General features: G+C 40.7%; 2 long non-coding RNA genes across 3 annotated transcripts in view; both read right to left on the reverse strand.

Moving 5' to 3' along the window:
* The window catches only part of LOC126213555 (uncharacterized), a 136,141-nt gene that overhangs the window by 88,869 nt on the left and 29,271 nt on the right, over positions 1 to 18,001 (reverse strand). The window lies entirely within an intron of this gene.
* The window catches only part of LOC126213551 (uncharacterized), a 47,838-nt gene that overhangs the window by 8,235 nt on the left and 21,602 nt on the right, over positions 1 to 18,001 (reverse strand). For both annotated transcript variants that reach the window (XR_007541253.1, XR_007541254.1), the window contains exons 3-4: positions 12,717 to 12,874; positions 9,008 to 9,165 (exon numbers count right to left, since the gene is read on the reverse strand). This is a non-coding gene — a long non-coding RNA (uncharacterized LOC126213551). The remainder of the gene's footprint in view (positions 1 to 9,007; positions 9,166 to 12,716; positions 12,875 to 18,001) is intronic.

Genomic DNA, 18,001 nt, shown 5'->3' on the forward strand with positions numbered 1-18,001 from the left:
TAATATTTGAAAGCACTAGCTTATCATCACACAAATCAACAATTTCTGCACTAAGTGGACATGTCTGAACCCTGTGAAGTATATTTTTAATATCAGAAATTAACCGTTGATATCAATGTAGATTCCTTCAACAGTATATGCTTATCTTATAGAAGGCAGAAAACGTGTAATGACAGAGTGACAAAAATTAATACTCACGACAGAGAGTGGGATATCTGTCAGCAGTTTTCTATGCATAATGTGGTCTTTCAAATATGCCAATACGTCAAACCACCACACGCTTGGTTTACGGGTGGTCCCGCCTGAGCTACTGCGCATTTTTCCCCACATATTTTCGAGTTCAGCTGAATAATGCAAATGTAAGGAGGCTAAGCATGCTTCACATTCCTCGTTCGTCACACCAGACACAACTTTCCTCACTTTTTCTCCTATTCTGGCCAAGCTTTCCTTCCTGGCGTGCTGAAATAATGCAGCTACAGAACCAAAGGCTTGTGCTACTTTCACCAATTTATGTGATATATACAGACACACACACACACACACACACACACACACACACACACACACACACACACACACACACACACACACACACACACCAATCAAAAGTAAAATTATAAGCACATTAACTTGTATAATCTCAGAATGAAACATTTGTAGATCTGTAGATTGCCTTATTGTGGTACAAAGTATCTGTTAGGTCATAGAGATACCTTTGGTTGCTGTATTCTTCAATTATAACTTGAAAGCTCTTTTTATTCCATTCCATGGCTACAATAAGAAGCTATCATTAGATATAGAGCTTTCTCTCAACAAGGATACAAAAATAAGCAATTTCATTTGTTTCATTAATGCATTTATAAGCTACTGCTTACTGAAAAAATACCCACGATACTATGCAGAATTGTCGAATCAATCCGTGTTTTTTGACTGCTAAGGAAAACAATAACTAGTAGAAAGCCCACTCGCAAGGCTGCGTTCTGTGCATGGGAGTCACCGCCTCTACTGCACACACACACAGACACACGACAGAATAGAACAGACACCACCTGTGTTAACAGAACCTCTCCTACTTCAACCTGGCAGATGAACAGTCTGCTAAAATCATAGCTTCGCCCTTTTTGCTGCTAGATAGCATGTCGGCCACACCTCACTTTTACACCTTCGGTGTGTCATGTAATACAGATGTAAGGACCTGGATGTTGCTTACGACATGGTTCTGTTGACAGAAACCCAACCCAGATTACAACTAATAGTTACTGAGCTGGCTGGAGCGGCCATTTCTTTAGGGCTGAAAAGAAATAGTGATGAAACAAAAATATGCATAACAAGTGGAAATGTATCTACTCAACTTATACTGCAACAGAAGGTACTGCAAGATGTTGACCACTTTTCATATCTCAGCAGTTTTACCTGTAAGTAATGGGACAGCCATATGCACAAACAGATGGCAGTATCATTGCACATGCAAGGTATACAATGGCAGTACAACAGGGAGCTGTCATGTGCACTCAGGTGATTCACGTAAAAAGGGTTCTAACACGACTATGCTCACACGGCGGGAATTAACGGACTGTGGATGCGGGATGCTAGTTGGAGATGGACACGTGGAACATTCCATTTCGGAAATTATCAGAGATTTCAATATTCCGAGATCCACAGTGTCAAGAATACCAAATTTCATGCTTTACCTCTCACTACGGACAACGCAGTGGCTGACGGCCTCCATTTAACGACCCACAGCAGTGGTGCTGCATGGAGTTGCCAGTGCTAAGAAACAAGCAACACTGTTTCAATAATATCCAGTGAAGTTATTAGCGAATGCGAATGTGAAATAATCTGGGTTAAGTTAAGTATCAAAGGTGGGTCAGATATGATAGTCGGATGCTTCTATAGGCCACCTGCATCAGCAACCGTAGTAGTTGAGCGCCTCAGAGAGAACCTGCAGAACGTCGTGAAGAAGTTTCGTGATCATACTATTGTAATAGGGGGAGACTTCAATCTACCAGGTATAGAATGGGATAGTCACACAATCAGAACTGGAGCCAGGGACAGAGACTCTTGTGACATTATCCTGACTGCCTTGTCCGAGAATTACTTCGAGCAGATAGTTAGAGAACCAACTCGTGAAGCCAACGTTTTAGACCTCATAGCAACAAATAGACCGGAACTTTTCGACTCCGTGAATGTAGAAGAGGGTATCAGTGATCATAAGTCAGTGGTTGCATCAATGACTACAAGTGTAATAAGAAATGCCAAGAAAGGAAGGAAAATCTATTTGCTTAACAAGAGTGATAGGGCACAAATCGCAGAATATCTGAGTGACCACCATCAAACGTTCATTTCTGAGGAAGAGGATGTGGAACAAAAATGGAAAAAATTCAGAAACATCGTCCAGTACGCCTTAGATAAGTTCGTACCGACTAAGGTCCAAAGCGAGGGGAAAGATCCACCGTGGTATAACAATCATGTACGAAAGGTACTACGGAAACAAAGAAAGCTTCACCATAGGTTTAAGAGTAGTCGAATCATAGCTGATAAGGAAAAGCTGAACGAAGCGAAAAAGAGCGTAAAGAGAGCAATGAGAGAAGCATTCAACGAATTCGAACATAAAACATTGGCAAACAATCTAAACAAGAACCCTAAAAAGTTTTGGTCATATGTAAAATCGGTAAGCGGATCTAAATCCCCTATTCAGTCACTCGTTGACCACGATGGCACCGAAACAGAGGACGACCGAAGAAAGGCAGAAATACTGAATTCAGTGTTCCGAAACTGTTTCACTGCGGAAAATCGTAACACGGTCCCTGACTTCAGCCGTCGCACGGACGCCAAAATGGAAAATATTGAAATAAATGATATCGGAATTGAAAAACAACTGCTATCACTTAGTAGCGGAAAAGCATCCGGACCAGACGAGATACCCTTAAGATTCTACAGTGATTATGCTAAAGAACTTGCCCCCTTTCTATCAGCAATTTATCGTAGATCTCTGGAAGAACGTAAAGTACCTAGCGACTGGAAGAAAGCACAGGTCGTTCCCATTTTCAAGAAGGGTCATAAATCAGATGCGAATAATTATAGGCCTATTTCACTTACGTCAATCTGTTGTAGAATAATGGAACATGTTTTGTGTTCTCGTATTATGACGTTCTTAGATAATACAAATCTCCTTCATCATAACCAACATGGATTCCGCAAACAGAGATCATGTGAAACCCAGCTCGCCCTATTTGCCCAAGAAATTCACAGTGCCGTAGACACTGGCGAGCAGATTGATGCCGTATTCCTGGACTTCAGGAAGGCATTTGATACGGTTCCGCACTTACGTTTAGTGAAAAAAATACGTGCTTACGGAATATCGGACCAGGTTTGTGATTGGATTCAGGATTTCCTAGAAGAAAGAACACAACATGTCATTCTTAACGGTTCAAAATCTGCAGATGTAGAGGTAATTTCGGGAGTACCGCAAGGAAGCGTGATAGGACCTTTATTGTTTACAATATACATAAATGACTTAGTTGACAACATCGGTAGCTCCGTGAGGCTATTTGCAGATGACACGGTTGTCTACAAGAAAGTAGCAACATCAGAAGACTCGTACGTACTCCAGGAAGACCTGCAGAGGATTAATGAATGGTGCGACAGCTGGCAGCTTTCCCTAAATGTAGATAAATGTAATATAATGCGCATACATAGGGGCAGAAATCCATTCCAGTACGATTATGCCATAGGTGGTAAATCATTGGAAGCGGTAACGACCGTAAAATACTTAGGAGTTACTATCCGGAGCGATCTGAAGTGGAATGATCACATAAAACAAATAGTGGGAAAAGCAGGCGCCAGGTTGAGATTCATAGGAAGAATTCTAAGAAAATGTGACTCATCGACGAAAGAAGTAGCTTACAAAACGCTTGTTCGTCCGATTCTTGAGTATTGCTCATCAGTATGGGACCCTTACCAGGTTGGATTAATAGAAGAGATAGACATGATCCAGCGAAAAGCAGCGCGATTCGTCATGGGGACATTTAGTCAGCGCGAGAGCGTTACGGAGATGCTGAACAAGCTCCAGTGGCAGACACTTCAAGAAAGGCGTTACGCAATACGGAGAGGTTTATTATCGAAATTACGAGAGAGCACATTCCGGGAAGAGATGGGCAACATATTACTACCGCCCACATATATCTCGCGTAATGATCACAACGAAAAGATCCGAGAAATTAGAGCAAATACGGAGACTTACAAGCAGTCGTTCTTCCCACGCACAATTCGTGAATGGAACAGGGAAGGGGGGATCAGATAGTGGTACAATAAGTACCCTCCGCCACACACCGTAAGGTGGCTCGCGGAGTATAGATGTAGATGTAGATGTAGATGTGTGAAATAACTGCAGAAATCAGTTGGACTTACGACAAACACACCTGTTAGGAGAGTGCAGTGAAATCTCGTATTAATTGCTACAGCAACAGACGAATGATGCGAGTGCCTCTGCTAACAGCACGACATCGTCTGCAACACCTCTCCTGAGCTTGTGACTAACGGTTGGATCCTAGGTGACTGGAAAATTGTGTACTGGTGAGATGAACCCCAATTTCAGATGGTAGGAGCTGACGGTAGGGTTCAAGTGTGGTGCAGATCCCACGAAGTCTCGGTCGTGGCTCCATAATGTAGTGGGCTGTGTTTACATGGAATGGACTGTAGTCCTCTGGTCCAACTCAACCAGTCGTTGACTGTAAATAGTTTTACTTGAATACTTGGAGACCACCTGCAGCCATTCGTGGACTTCATTTTCCCAAACAAAGACGGAATGACAATTCGCCATGTCAATTGGTCACAATTGTTTGTGATTGGTTTGAAGAACATTCTGAACAAATCGAGTGAATGATTTGATTACCAAGATCACCTAACATGAATCTCATTGAACATTCATGTGACAGTTCTCCACATAATCCTGCACTGGCAATACTTTCGTGAACACAGACATTATAGAGACAGCTTGGCTCATTACTACTGTGGGATGCTTCTAGCGATTTGTCAAGTCCGTGCCATGTCAAATTGCTGCACTATGCCAGACAAAATCAGGGGAGAAATCTGAAGAAAACTGAATGAAACATGTAAGAAGAAATGTCTTTGATTATGTCCACTATAAAACCATCAGTAAATTCATGTGTACTGAGCTTCAACCACCATTATAAAGAGTTGGATGTTGTTATTGTGATTAAGACTGAATGACAGTTAAAATTCGGCCCACCGAAGTAATCAGTTAATCTGTTCCTCACCGTGAATCCATTAGCTTTGACATAACCGTCAACACCTATCCAGTGTGTCGTATCATCCATGAGCAGTGCATTAATTTCCGATACGTTTGAGTGATAAGGCAGTGGGAACTGGTACTCTTCTCCATCACCTTGCAACTGTTTTGTTACTAAAATGTTATTCGATCCTTCACAACACACGGAGATTTGCGTCATTGCTTTGCACTTTCTGAATACTCTTCCCAATAATACACCGTCTCCTTCCTTTTAGACTGCACACTCCACTGCACGTTTTGCGCTTCCTGTCCCACTACTAATGTTGCGCTGCAGTCCACTGTCATGTAATACCAAAATGTTCATTGTAGCACGCTCGAACTCGTGTGGCGTCAATGAACCACAAAATACTACTATCATCTTTGGAAAACTGTAGCACCCACACACTTCCAACAAACTGTTAAAATGTTTTCAAATATTTCCAAAACATTTTCTTGCTCTGATCTCCCATAAAAAATGTAATGTGAAAAAGTTTGTCAAATAATACATTTCAAATACTGGTTTGCTACAATTTCCAAGTCACACATTTTAATTTATTACTTCACTGTTACTGACTATTGGCCAGAAAGTTTCCATCTGTTATAAACATGTGATACTGAAGCCAGTTATGAAATTGTGTTGTACAACACCTAGTTTGGGAGGTATGGCATGATAAATATTAATTATTCAAAAAACAGTCTTAATCGCATTTATAATTATTATACTGCCAACTGGTTTCAACCCGACATAGCAGTCATCATCTGGGCATTTACACTGTGAAATTATAGATAATCGTCACAAAGACTCCATTATACTACAGCTAAAATTACGTTAATTTAAAATATGTTACCCGTTGTTACTGTTGGTGGTGTCACTACTGTCTACATAACGGCAAGAAACTATGCGAGACTAACCCTTCGTATGGGCTTAAATAGCGTGCTGACACCATGTGAATAGACGGCAACACCCCCAGTGGCGATCAACGGTATTTAATACAGTTTATTATATGTAATTACTAGTCACCTTGGTTAAACATAAATTTATGTTACAGTAAATAACAGAAGACTGAACCATTTCATTTAAAAAGAGTTACAATTATAGTGTTAATTATGAAATAACAACAAATGTTCCATAGTCAACTCGTAAAAGTATATTACATTATGTGCCATAATATAAATTAAAGCAATTTGTGACACAAAATCTGGAGTCATATTGTATTATAATATATCCATTCATACATTTACGTAGAAAACATTTTAGTCAATTTCCTAAAACGGCTAATATGGAAGGATGACAAAGCCCTCTACTCCCTGTGGTGGGGGCGCCGTTGCCATGGATTACAAAGCGTTTATCAGGCGCCCTCTAGTCTGTGTAGCGAGGATGCCGTCGTCATGGTAGCAGCTGGTGTGTTCATACGGTGTTATTAATGTGTGATTAATCATACTAATCGTTGCTTCATCTCTACAACCATGTTGTCCTAAAATTGTGATAAATATTTATTACCGTGAAAAGTAGCACAAAATTTTCATTGTGTTAATGAAAGACGAAAGAAGGTAGTCCCATATCACAATCATGTACAGCTGTTGAATTATAAAATTCACAACTTTCCATTTTTTATGTTTGTACATGCACTGCCCCGCGCCTAGAAAAACATTTCACTCAGTGTCCTGCAGCCCACTTTGGGCAGCAAAAGGCAAGCGCATTCCACAGGTGATAAATTGTTCCACATCTAGGAAAATGTAGGTGTATTATTAAAATTTTCTAACCATCGACCATTCCACAGTAATGATGATTTCTAAAGTGGGGAAGTAACTTCACGTTATAAAATTTATAAAGCAGAGTTGCATCAAGTTGAAGAATAAATTAATAATTACTAACCTAATATTTTTTCCAAAGTTTTGCGAAATCCTAAAGTAAATATTTTAACCTCCACCTGTCTACTGCATCCTATGAAAGTGGGGATGCCCACTACTGGGTGCTAGGGACGAAGTTGACCATCAATGTTGATTAATAATGTTTTCTCACAAGCAGTGTAAAGTGCCGTATGTGTAACAGAAACTCCTGTACGCAGAAAAAACATGCATGAAGGCATACCTAGTTAAAACCTGTTCCTTGGTTAGCATGTACTGTCCACCCACTGGCTGCCTATGACTCAACAAAGAGAAATGATGTCAACATATTAGTTTCACAAAACAAGTGAAGTGCATGGATGTTACTTTGCAGGTTTCAGATGAGGATATGAGCACTATGCAAACAGGCTGTTCCACAAGTAGCCTGAAAACGGCTCAGCAGTGAGTACTTCATAAGCAATATCTAAATTCTTTGATATTACCTGCATGACATAATGAAAACACTACTGTCACTCAAATAAAAATTAAGGGTTTTCTTTTTTTTTACAATTTACAGATGAGAAAATCAACTACGCTACAAAGTGTTACACTAGTTGTGGGGGATGTGGGAAAGACCACAAATTCTGGCACAGGAGGCAAGAAATTATACATCAAAATCACAAGCTTTCTATTAACAATGAAGCCCACTACAAAGAAAAAAGGCTGTTTTAGCAGAATTTCATAAGAAAAAAGATTCTTTTTTCTCTTCAAAATAACTTCTTGGACATAGCACATGCTGATGCTTTTTACTTCGCTATTGAAAAAGACAGCCCACTGTTGATTAACCAACAACTGAAAGGAGAGCCGAAGTTCACCCATGGAACTGAGCAACAGTTATTTGAGAATAGCATGATCTAGAGTGTACTGAATAATGAAATTCAACAATCAAGTAAGTTATGTATTTTCATACAAACAAAATTTATGCGATCAGATAACTAAATTTTGTTTCCTCGTTCATAGAAACAACATGTGTACCGTTAATAGCACAGATAATGCCTCGTCAGATTTCCATTTCTCGCCACATACTATTCGAGATCTCCATAGTGACACATTGAAATGGATTGCAAATGTATGCCTTCAATTCCCATAGGTCTCTAGCCCTGGTTCAATATACCGCATCCTTCACAAAACCTCAGGAAAAAAAATAGTTATGTAAGGTCAGGGGATCGTTGTGCACTTCAAGTTGGACCATCTCGTCCAGTCCACCTACCCGGAAACTTTTTATATAGATATTAAAGTACATTTAGGGGCCAGTGGAGTGGTGCCATGTCTTACTGGAATATGACACCAAGCTGCAGGTGTCCCAATTGTGGCTCAGTAAACTCTTGTAACATGCCCATGTTAACAGCACTGTTTATAGCAGTGATGGAAAAGAATGAATCAGTGATGCAACTGGGGACCAGTCTGCACCAAACATTGACCTTACAACTGTCTCTTTCCATTTCATGTGTAACACGAGGATGCTGCAAATCCTACATACAAACATTATGACAATTCAGTCTGCTGGATACATGAAATGTTGCCATAAGGGAGAAACAAACCTTTTCCAAAACGTCAATGCTTGCATCAATCTTGCATAGAATATCCACTGCAAATTGTTCGCACCTAGGTTTGTCCATAGGGTTAAATGCCTGAAGCAGCTGCACTTTGTAGGGATAGAGCCATTACCTCTTATGCACGACACTGTGCAACGTCGATCTTCTCATTTCCAACTCCCTGACTGCCATACATGCCGATTTTATAGAACTCCTTGCGAACACCTGCCGTATCCTGTCCACATTGGCATCTGAAACCGATGGGTGACCAGCCCCTTTTTATGAGGAACACTACCTGTTTCCATAAATGATGTATTCCAAGTCCGAAAGGATCATTGCACTTGGGTATCTGATATCGTCTGTATCTACCAGGCCACACACACTGAGCTTTATCCAGTAGCATCCACATTTTTTCAGGTTTTCAGGTTCCATTTCGCATCAAAATTGCATGACCTGGAAGGTAAAAGAAATTTTATGAGTAATCTTGTAATTTGCTAGAAACCATTTTTTAATACCTCATATAGTTTCAAAGTTAGTTAAGTCTTAGGTTGTAAGTTGTAAAGATATACACATATACTGCAAAACAAAAAAATTAAAAATTGCTATTCGTCCAGTCCTACACACTATTTGAGGAAAGTAATAATCACACTTACCAACTTTCATTATGATATTGTAATTCAACTAAGGTACAGAAGTAAGTAAAAAAACAGCTCAGAGGCCACTATCTACCCTTGGTTCATTCTACAAAATTCTGGAGGTTAAAGATCAAAAGTTATTCAGCTGAGTATTTTTTACAATGTAAACAGAGCATACACTTACTTCGAGAAAAATTGGAATCTTAAGAAGTCTTCAATTGACAATATCGATAAGTGAAGAAAGTAAAGACTAGGATGAATCGGAACCTTTGCCAATTCGTAAAATATCAAAAGCTGCGGCAACACTGGACAAAGTTAAGCATTGAGTGTTGAGATGTGAATATGTTGAACTAGTGATAAATGTATTAAATAAAATGGACAGTACAATGTAAAAATTAGTACAAAATAAGCACTTACTACTGGTCTGTTTCTCAAACTTTTGAAAACATTACTACATACTGGATCTTATTGTCCTGGGTGTGTCAAAATGAATATCTGGCTTTTTCGGTTTTGTAGTATTTATTACATTCAACTTAGAATTATGAAAGATCAGCTGAAACAATTTTGTTTGTATACATGTGCACATGCGTATGCAACCGAAGAATGTGTTAAATTAGTGAGACAGCCTTTTACGTGTAAAGGGAAGGGGACGTTTTTATTTCATTTCTGTAATAATGGATGAGATCACCAACAAGTTTAATTTTTTTTTTACACCGACACAGATTCCGATTCATTTATTGTACAACGATTACTGGTCCTCTGAACGAACGGCATTGACAGCAGGTAATATGATTTACCCATGTCAACATGTCCATGTTGACATCCCGGTTGTTAAAACTTTCTAGCCCTGCAATTTTGTCGCCTTTTGGTCCACGGACGAGGGCCTCGGTTAATCAGCAGTTACCTTGCTTCACTGGTCTGCAAGATTAATGCTTGACTGTCGGAAGTGTGGGAATAAAATAAAATCCGCAACTACAAGGGTAATCCCAAGAAAAAAGGTCTCCTATTTTTTTACGTACATAGAGCTGTTATTTCTACAGTGGTTTACATCAGTTTACAGCTTTAACATTTAGCTATTTTTCAACTTAATTACCATTTCTGTCGTTGCATTTTTGTAGACACTGCCAGTTTTTGTATGCCCATGTTCTACCAGCTTGCCGCCATGCTGTTCAGGAGGTGAATCACTTTCTGGCCAACTGTTCTTTTGACTCAGGGAACAGGTGATAGTCACTGGGCGCCAAGTTAGGACTATAGGGTGGGTGGGTGATTATGTTCCACTGTAACTGTTGCAGGAGAGCAACAGTCTGCCGAGTGATGTCTGGGCGAGTGTTGTCTCGGAGAATGTGTACACCCTCGGTTCAACATTCCTCTTCTCCGGTTCTGAATTGCCCGCTTGAGTTTTTTCAGAGTCCCACAGTACCTGTCAGTGTTAACTGTGGTCCCAGTGGGTGTAAAGTCGACCAACAATACCCCTTTCAGATCCCAAAAAACGGTTGTCACGACTTTACCGGCAGACTGTGTTTGTTTGAATTTCCGCAGCTTTGGTGAAGAAGGATGCCGCCACTGGCGTGATTGTTGGTTGGTCTCAGGTGTAAAGTTGTATGCTCAGATTTCGTCACCCGTGACAATTGAGTCCAGAAAGTTGGCCTGTTTGGGTGCAAGGCGGTGAAGAAATGCACAGGAAGCATCAACTCTTTGCCGCATGTGGTCCTTGGTCAACATCTTGCACACACCTTCCGGTAGTTCAATGTTTCCGTTAAAATTCTACGAACATTTTTGACATCCATGCACGACTCACCATACACTTCCGTCAACTGGTGATGGATTTCAATTGGTGCAGTCCCCTTTGCATTCAAAAAAACGAATAACTGCACGCAATTCACACTTGGCGGTAACATCCAACAGGAGCTACATTCTCAACGGCTGCCAAGCCAACATCGAGCACCTCAGTGCGATATGCGCATGTTTATACGCAACGTGTGAAGCACTCAATAACAGTGTGACCAACTGCCACACAGAGTTCTGTACTTATAAAAAAAATAGGAGACCTTACTTTTGGGATTACACTCGTAATAACATATTTTAGCCTTCCGTAATTATGTTAATGTATTTTAATTCGCTTGATAACTCCCAGCCACAGAAATCCATTTTGTTTTCAAACAAACACGGGTCACAGGAGACTACCCACCTCCCCAATACAACTCGTGCATCAGCCTCAGATCTACAAAATTTCCGAACGGGGCAATACTAGATACTGGCACTGCCCCTCCCTCAAGCGTTTGAGGTAGGACGCCAAAAATTTTAAAAATCGGCTTATCGAAAATATAAAATATGTTCACTTTGAAGCGCACATCTTTCTGAAGAGTCTAATACATAAAACATGTGTGTTCAAGGAAATCTAAAATGTTATTTGGTCTTAAGTGTGCCAAAGTGCAGCGTCACGCCTCTTCACACGGTATTCTTCAACCGCATGTCACTGTATTTCAATCTGTGGAATTCAAATGTGTAATATTTTGTGATGGGTGCCATCAAACTATATTCAGGACAGTTGGAATTAAAATGTCGTATAATCGGCCGGTTTGACATCCTGCCCCTGCAAATGTTTGCCTTAAATTCCTGTAGGTCTCTAGCCCTGGTTCGGTATACCGCATCCTTCACAAAACCGCAGGAAAAAATTAGTGGTGTGAGGTCAGGGGATCGTGGCGAACATCAAGTTGGACCATCTCGTCCTATCCACCTATCCGGAAACTTTTTATTTAGAAATTAAAGTACATTTAGGGGCTAGTCGAGTGGTGCCCCTGTCTTACTGGAATATGACACAGGCTGCAGGAGTACCAATTGTGACACATTAAACTCTTGTATCATGTCCACGTTAACACCACTGTTGATGGCAGTGATGAAAAAGAATGAATCAGTGATGCAACTTGGGATCAGTCTGCACCAAACATTGACCTTATGACTGTCTCTTTCCATTTCATGTGTAACACGAGGATGCTGCAAATCCTACATACAAACATTATGACAATTCAGTCTGCTGGATACATGAAATGTTGCCATATCGGAGAAACAAATCTTTTCCAAAAAGTCAATGCTTGCATTAACCTTGCATAGAATACCCACTGCAAATTGTTCGCACCTAGGTTTGTCCATAGGCTTTAATGCCTGAAGCAGCTGCACGCCGGGATAGAGCCATTACCTCTTATGCATGACATTGTGCAATGTCGATCTTCTCATATCCAACTCCCTGGCTGCAGTACATACAGATTTTATAGAAATCCTTGCGAACACCTGCCGTACCCTGTCCACAATGGCATCTGAAACTCATGGTGACCAGCCCCTTTTTTTTTTTTTTTAAATTGAGAACACTACCTGTTTCCATAAATGATGTATTCCAAGTCTGAAAGGTTCGTTGCATTTGGTCATCAGGTATCGTCTGTATCTACCGGGCCACACACACTGAGCTTTCTGCAGAGGCGTCCACGTTTTATCATGTTTTCAGGTTCACTTTTGCATCAAAATTGTATGACCTGGAAGGTAAAAGAAATTTTATGAGTTATCTTATCATACACTAGAAACCATTTGTTAATATCTCATATAGGTTCAAAGTTACTGAAGTGTTAAGTTGTGAAGATATACATGTATAGTGCAAAATAAAAAAAAACTAAAATTGCTATTCATCCAAAGCTGTTACTTTTAGGCATTAGGATACAACACACTATTTGATGAAAGTAATAATCACATGTACCAACTTTCACTATGATACTGTAATTCAACTAAGGTACAGAATTAAGTAAAGAAACAGCTCAGAGGCCACTGTCTACCCTTGGTTCCATCTGCAAAATTCTGGAGGTTAAAGATCAAAAGTTATTCAGCTGAGTATTTTTTTACAATGTAAACAGAGCACGGACTTACTTCGAGAAAAATTGGAATCGTTGGAGATCGACAATTGACGATATCGATAAGTGAAGAAAGTAAAGACAACGGTGAATCTGAACCTTTGCCAGTTTGTACAATATCAAAAGCTACAGCAACACTGGACGAAGTGTCTACCATCATCAGTTATTTTGCTCCCCAAATAGCAGAACTGCTTTACTACTTTAACTGTCTCATTTTTCCAAACTAATTCCCTGAGCATCACCCGACTTAATTCGACTAATTCCATTATCCTCGTTTTGCTTTTGTTGATGTTCATCTTATATCCTCCTTTCAAGACACTGTCCATTCCGTTCAACTGCTCTTCCAAATCCTTTGCTGTCTCTGACAGAATTACAATGTCATCGGCGAACCTCAACGTTTTTATTTCTTCTCCATGGATTTTAATGCCTACTCCGAATTTTTCTTTTGTTTCCTTTACTGCTTGCTCAATATACAGATTGAATAACATCAGGGAGAGGCTACAACCCTGTCTCACTCCCTTCCCAACCACTGCTTCCCTTTCATACCCCTCGACTCGTGTAACTGCCATCTGGTTTCTGTACAAATTATGAATAGCCTTTCGCTCCCTGTATTTTACCCCTGCCACCTTCAGAATTTGAGAGAGAGTATTCCAGTCAACATTGTCAAAAGCTTTCTATAAGTATACAAATGCTAGAAACGTAGGTTTGCCTTTCCTTAATCTAGCTTCTAAGATAAGTCGTAGAGTCAGTATTGCCTCACGTGTTCCAACATCTCTGCAGAATCCAAACTGATCTATGCCAAGGTCGGCTTCTATCATTTTTCCATTCATCTGTAAAGACTTCGCGTTGGTACTTTGCAGCTGTGACTTATTAAACTGATAGTTCGGTAATTTTCGCATCTGTCAACACCTGCTTTCTTTGGGATTGGAATTATTACATTCTTCTTGAAGTCTGAGGGAATTTCGCCTGTCTCATACATCTTGCTCACCAGATGGTAGAGTTTTGTCAGGACTTGCTCTCCCAATGCCATCAGTAGTTCTAATGGAATGTTGTCTATTCCCGGGGCCTTGTTTCGAGTCAGGTCTTTTAGTGCTCTGTCAAACTCTTCACGCAGTATCGTATCTCCCATTGCATCTTCATCTACATCCTCTTCCATTTCCATCATATTGTCCTCAAGTACGTCGCGCTTGTATAGACCCTCTATATACTCCTTCCACCTTTCTGCTTTCCCTTCTTTGCTTAAAACTGGGTTTCCTATCTCCAAAGGTCTCTCTAATTTTCCGGTAGGCTGTATCTATCTTACCCCAAGTGACATAAACCTCTACATCCTTACATTTGTCCTCTAGCCATGCCTGCTTAGCCATTTTGTACTTCCTGCCGATTCATTTTTGAGACGTTTGTATTCCTTTTTCCCTGCTTCATTTACTGCATTTTTATATTTTCTCCTTTCATCAATTAAATTCAATATTTCTTCTGTTACCCAACGATTTCTACTAGCCCTCGTCTTTTTACCTACTTGATTCTCTGCTGCCTTCACTACTTCATCTCTCAGAGCTGCCCATTCGTCTTCTACTGTATTTCTTTCCCCATTCTTGTCAATTGTTCCCTTATGCTGTCCCTGAACCTCTGTACAACCTCTGGTTTAGTCAGTTCGTCCAGGTCCCATCTCCTTAAATTCCCCCTTTTTGCAGTTTCTTCAGTTTTAATCTACAGTTCATAACCAACAGATTGTGGTCAGAGTCCACATCTGCCCCTGGAAATGTCATACAATTTAAAACCTGGTTCCTAAATCTCTGTCTTACCATTATATAATCTGTCTGACACCTTTTAGTATCTCCAGGATTCTTCCATGTATACAACCTTCTTTCATGATTCTTGAACCAAGTGTTAGCTATGATTAAGTTATGCTCTGTGCAAAATTCTACCAGACGGCTTCCTCTTTCATTTCTTAGCCCCAATCCATATTCAGCTACTACGTTTCCTTCTCTCCCTTTTCCTACTGACGAATTCCAGTCACCCATGACTATTAAATTTTAGTCTCCCTTCACTACCTGAATAATTTCTTTTAACTCATCATACATTTCTTCAATTTCTTCATCATCTGCAGAGCTAGTTGGCATATAGACTTGTACTACTGTAGTAGGCATGGGCTTTGTGTCTATCTTGGCCACAATAATGCGTTCACTATGCTGTTTGTAGTAGCTAACCCGCACTCTTATTTTTTTATTCATTATTAAACCTACTCCTGCATTACCCCTATTTGATTTTGTACTTATAACCCTGTATTCACCTGACCAAAAGTCAGGTTTCTCCTGCCACCGAACTTCACTAATTCCCACTATATCCAACTTTAATCTATCCATTTCCCTTTTTAAAATTTTCTAACCTACTTGCGCGATTAAGCGATCTGACATTCCACACTCCGATCCGTAGAACGCCAGTTTTCTTTCTCCTGATAACGACGTCCTCTATAGTTGTCCCCGCCTGGAGATCCGAATGGGGGACTGTTTTACTTCCGGAATATTTTACCCAAGAGGACGCCATCATCATTTAACCATATAGTAAAGCTGCATGCCCTCGGGAAAAATTACGGCTGTAGTTTCCCCTTGCTTTCAGCCGTTCGCAGTACCAGTACAGCAAGACCATTTTGGTTAGTGTTACAAGGCCAGATCAGTGAGTCATCCAGACTGTTGCCCCTGCAACTGCTGAAAAGGCTGCTGCCCCTCTTCAGGAACCACACGTTTGTCTGGCCTCCCAACAGATACTCCTCCGTTGTGGTTGCACCTACGGTACGGCCATCTGTATCGCTGAGGCACGCAAGAATCCCCACCAACGGCAAGGTCCACGGTTCATGGGGATATTGTTACATCTAAATATTTGCATGTGTTGCCCGATTATAACACTAACTCACTGATATTAAATATATTTTTGTTTTGTGAAGTGCACAATTTTACCTTTCTGAACATTTAGAGCAAGTTGTCAATCTTTGCAACACTTTGCTATCTTATTAATAGCTGACAATATTTATGCATCTTCTTCCAGACAGTACTTCATCACAGATAACTGCACCACCTGCGAAAGTCTGAGGTAAGTATTAATATTGTCTGCAATCGCATTAATATACAATACGAACAGTAACGGAGTCAACACCCTTCCCTGGCACAACCCTGAAGTTACTTCTTGACTCTCCATAAAAGATAACATGCTTAGTCCTCCCTACTGAAAAGTCCTCAATCCAGTGGCAAACTTCTCATAAATATATAGGGTTACAACCATGAGCATTAGTTACCTGTGAGATTAGATGCTGTGAGTTGATGTTAGTCAAGAATGCATTAGGTGACAAAGACAGAATAACTGACACCTCACCAATTTTGAACGAAGTCAAATTATATGGCTACTAGAAGCCGGACGTTCCTTCTGCAATACTGCAGAAAAGACTTGGCTGTAACACAGCCACTGTAAACGATTGCTGTCAGTGGTGGTCACAAGAAGACTGGGCTCTCGGCGGACACCTGCCACTACTGAGAGGGAAGACAATTGACTTTGCCGTACCGCTGTGGCACATTTTATTACATCTGCAGCAGCAAGGGACAGCAGCTGGCATCCCAGTTACACAACGAACTGTTACAAATCAGTTACTTCAAGGACAGCTCCGAGACAGGTGCCCTGTAAAATTCATTTCACTGACTCCAAACCACTGCCATTTGTGACTTCAGTGATGTCCAGCAAGAGCTCACTGGAGGGCAGGGTGGAGGTCTGTCGCGTTTTCTGACGAAGGCTGCTCCTGTCTGTGTGCCAGTGATGACCTCGTCTCTGTTAGGAGAGGGCCAATTGAGGGCCCGCAACCAACCTGTCTGCATGCTGGACCTACACCTGGAGATACGATTTAGCGTGCGATTACATATGACAACACGAGCACTGTTGTGCTTACTCCACGCACTGTGACTGCAAATTCGTACAAAGATCTGGTGATTCGACCTGTTGTACTGGCATTCACGAGCAGCATTCCAGTGGGCATTTGCCAACAGGATAACGTTCGCCCGCATACCACTGTCGTAACCCGACGTGCTCCACAGTGTGTGTTATTGTGTCGTCTTGGCCTGCTCAATCACATCTGTCTCCAATGGAGCACATACGGGACAGCATCGGACGACAACTCCAGCATCAGGCAGAAACAGCATCAACCGTCCCTGTATTGACCAACAAGTGCAACTGGCATAGAAGTCCATCCCACAAACTGACATCTGGCTGTGTGTGTGTGTGTGTGTGTGTGTGTGTGTGTGTGTGTGTGTGTGTGTGATTCCAATGAGAGCCTTTTTGACCAAAAGGAAAGCTAACTTGTTTGATAATCTTGATGTTATGCCTATCTGCAACTCTGCATTTACGCTACATGGTGAGTAGCAATCTATCCTTTCCATAATATTATGATCATTCCATCCTGGATTTTCCATTGTTTTATTATTGTTCAACTATTACAGCAATTGACAATGTTGAACACACAGCACATTGAGCATTGCAAAAGAGTAGTGGGTTAACAACCAAAACTAAAAAAATTATGTAACTATCTTTCATTCCCTTCACATCACAGAATTGGTGGGCAACTAACAAACTGCACATTGAGGAGCCCGTTACTGAATCACAAAACAATGCAAAAACGAGCAGCTGATCAGAACGGGGCGGCTGATCATAAAAAGAGAAAACTGGGCAGTCAAAAAATATAAACAAGAACATCAAATAAATCAGATAGAACAGTTTTCT

This window comes from Schistocerca nitens, chromosome 11 (assembly GCF_023898315.1).
Source record: "Schistocerca nitens isolate TAMUIC-IGC-003100 chromosome 11, iqSchNite1.1, whole genome shotgun sequence".
In the NCBI taxonomy this organism is placed as follows: Eukaryota; Metazoa; Arthropoda; class Insecta; order Orthoptera; family Acrididae; genus Schistocerca; species Schistocerca nitens.